This window comes from Microtus ochrogaster, linkage group LG10 (genome assembly GCF_000317375.1).
Source record: "Microtus ochrogaster isolate Prairie Vole_2 linkage group LG10, MicOch1.0, whole genome shotgun sequence".
Classification (NCBI taxonomy): domain Eukaryota; kingdom Metazoa; phylum Chordata; class Mammalia; order Rodentia; family Cricetidae; genus Microtus; species Microtus ochrogaster.
The window spans coordinates 2,897,505-2,901,342 of NC_022035.1; positions in this window are offsets into that span (position 1 = coordinate 2,897,505).

Consider the following 3,838-nt stretch of genomic DNA (forward strand, 5'->3'; position numbering starts at 1 on the left):
AACAAAGGTGGTTCCTGCCTCATCACACACACACACACACACACACACACACACACACACACACACACACACACACATGCTCTGAAGTGTTCAGGGGCCGGCCTCACACAACGCGTCTGGAATAGAGAACACATGCTCGAGCATCCAGTAGCGGTGCCGCTCAAAATTTACTGTGCACATGAGTCGCCTGAGGATCTTTTAGCTTTAGCGATGAGGGAGAGGGACTTGATCAGAAGAGGGGGAGGGAAATGGGAGGCGGTGGCGGGGAGGAGGCAGAAATCCTCAATAAATAAATAAATTTAAAAAATAAAAGAAATTTAAAAAAAAAGGAAAAAAAAAGAAAAAAAAAGAAAATGGAAAAAAAATAAAAAAAATAAAATAAAATTATTTCCTATATTGGTAAGAACAGTTAAAATGTGATCTGCCTTTCCAACAAACTTCTAAGTGGTGTTTAAACTACTAACTTCTAGTCAGCTTTGGCTGTCAGACTGACACAGTCTAGAGTCACCGGAGGGAGTTTCAGTAGAGGGATTTCCCTAGTCAGACTGTCTGCGGCTGTGTATGAGGGATCGCCCTGATTACGAATGAATGTGGGAGATGTCAGCCTACTGTCGCAGGGCAGTTGTGGGCTGGATATGGAAGCTGGCTGATATGAGCCCAAGAGCAGGCAAGTCAGAGAACGAGCCAGCAATCAGAGTCCCTCTGGGGTTCCTTACCTGCTTTCCTCCACGACAGATTGCTTTGGCCTGAGTGTTTTCTGAAGGCAACAGGAATGAAGCCGAACATAAGCTAACATGAGCTGCAGATCTCGGGGGGCACAGTCTAGGGCAGACGCTGCTTCCTGGCTTTCATCTCCGCATCAGTGATCTGATCACCACTATTACAGTTCACCATTTATATTTTCCTACTCACGTATCCACTGAGAAGTTTTAGAATTTCTTAAGTCATCAAAGCTACTGTTTGGAGTTTTTTGTTAGCCTCCAAAAGTTCCTTTTCCATTTTTACACGCAAGGTATATACTTTCTCATGAGATTTAGCTAGTCATGATGCAGTCCTCACATTTTATTTGCCTAGGAAAAACCTTTTTTTTTCCTGAAGAGATTCTTTGTTGATATTTATTGAGCTCTACATTTTTCTCTGCTCCCCTCCCTGCCTCTCCCCTCCCCCTTTAATCCTCTTCCAAGGTCCCCATGCTCCCAATTTACTCAGGAGATCTTGTCTTTTTCTACTTTCTACTTGTCTAGGAAAAATCTTTACCTTCTTTCTTTCTTTTTCTTTGTCTTTTTTCTTTCTTTTTCTTTGAGACAGGGTTTCTCTGTGTAGGTTTGGCTGTCCTAGAACTCCCTCTGTAGACCTCAGAGAGATCCATCTGCCTCTGCCTCCTGAGTGCTGGGATTGTAGGCGTGCACTACTATCTTCCAGCTTCTCACCTTCATTCTTTTTTTTTTTTTCGAGACAGGGTTTCTCTGTGGTTTTGGAGCCTGTCGTGGAACTAGCTCTTATAGACCAGGCTGGTCTCGAACTCACAGAGATCCACCTGCCTCTGCCTCCCAAGTGCTGGGATTAAAGGCATGCGCCACCATCGCCCAGCTTCACCTTCATTCTTAAAGAACCATTTTGTCCTACCTTCCTCCCACCAAAAAAAAAAAAAAAGGACTCAATAATTGTTACAAAGAGACCAACTTTATAGTATTTGGATTTTTCTTCTTTTTTCTAACACCTAAGATATATGATCGCATTGCCTTAGGGTCTGTAAGATCTCTCCTGAGAAATCTGTAGGTAGTCTCCATGGTTCTTTTTATGTCCTCTTCTATCTCTCTGCCTGGCTCTCTGTGTCTGTCTGTCTGTCTGTCTGTCTGCTCCCCTGCTTCACCTTCAGAGTCCCCAAATACATATATTTGTTCTAGTGGATGGTGTCCAATACACTTCTTAAGCTTTCTTTTAGTTTTCAAAAGCCATTTTTGAACTGAATATTTACCAATACTGGCTTTGAGTTCCCTGGACTTTTTGATCTAGTTTGAGCTAGTCTGTTATTGAACACTTCTAGTGGGGTTTTCCGTTTTCCCTTCAGCTAATGTATTCTTTGGCTAAATCATTTCCGTTTGGTACTATTAAAATACATTTTTAAAAATCGATTCTTTGGTAATTTCTCCTCGTGCACCCCAATCCCATTCATTTCCCAGTCCTTCATATCATCCCACATGGGCAGAGGACTTAGCACTGCCTTCCACACGGCGCTCTAGAGCCATGAAGAATACAAAGAGTAAAGGGGTCATGGAATTTTCCTGCAAGGTTCAAGAGGGTAGCTGAGACCAGGCAGCTTTGCCCTTGCAACATCCCCACCCCAAAGAAATTTTTAAAAAATGAGTTAAACAAATCAAAAACGAAAACAGGGGCTGGGGAGATGGCTCAGCAGTAAGAGCACTGGCTGCCCCTTCAGAGGACCCAAGTTCAATTCCCAGCTCCCAAATGGCAGCTCATAGCTCTGAAATGGAAGGGTTGGTTCCACTCCCTGTGTATAGGACTCCTTGGCATATAGCTCACGGTATCTTGAGGTTTCCAACACAGCTCAGGCTGTACTTTGCCAACTTCACACAGTGGTCTCTCAGGGCCTCCAGGCAGGAACTCCCCGGCCACCTGCCTGGTCTCAGCTACCCTCTTGAACCTTGCAGGAAAATTCCATGACCCCTTTACTCTTTGTATTCTTCATGCCTCTAGAGCACCGTGTGGAAGGCAGTGCTGAACCCTGACCCCCCTGGAATCACATTTGCAGTAACTGTTGGGTTTTGTTCCTTTCTAGGAGCAGAACATTCCTTAGGTTCCTTCCTGCACAAGCTGGAAGCTTAGCTGGGTGAGGCCTTGCCTGAGGGCGCTTTCCCTTGATCCAATTAGGCCTCATTTTAACCTCCTGCTTTTAGCTTGAGACTGGGCTGCAACACTTAGTTTCCTGATGCTATCTTTCTTTCAAACTGTATATTTAGTACTTTTTGTCTTGCCTTACTTTTTCTTTTTCGCTGTAGACTTGCATAATAACAATTACCAATAACTATGCAAAGGAATCAATATAGGACTGTCTTGAAATCTCTGCCTATTACTTTTATTTTCTAGATTTATTTATTTTACTTTATGCTAATCAGTGTTTTGATTGCATGCATGCGTATGTACACCATGCGTATTCCTCTTGGATCTTGTTCCAAATCTCAAAGGGCTGGAAGACACTTAAGGAAATGTTCAACATCCTTAGCCGTTAGAGAAATGCAAATCAAAACAACTCTGAGATTCCCTCTTACACCTGTCAGAATGGCAAAGATCAAAAACCCTGATGGTAGCTTATGATGGAGAGGGTGTGGGGTAAAGGAAACACTCCTGCCTTGCTGGTGGGAGTGCTTTGGAAATCAGAACGGCAATTTCTCAGAAAATTAGGAAGCAATCTACTTCAAGACCCAGCAATACCGCTGTTGAGTATGGTCGAGGCCCTGGACAAACTCACCTCTTACCAGGGTAGGGGTGTGGGAATTGAAGAAATCTAGGTAAAGGAAATGGAGACGCATAGAATAACAAGGCAGAGACCATAAGACAGCACTGGGAAGGTACTGCAGGGATTACTGAAACCCTGAAATCCACGCCTGTTTTTTGTTTTTTTTTTCCCCACTGCTTTAATACCCAATGTAAACTGGGGGAGAAGGTAACAAAAGACTTTATGAACATGAAAGAAAATGATAACTTAATTGAGACATCAAATGATTAGCATTCTGTCGTCTTGGTAGCTAAAGTGCTTTAAGTCATGCACGCTAAAGGCCACCCTTCCCTAGGTGACCTCACAGTTACAAAAGAAAGG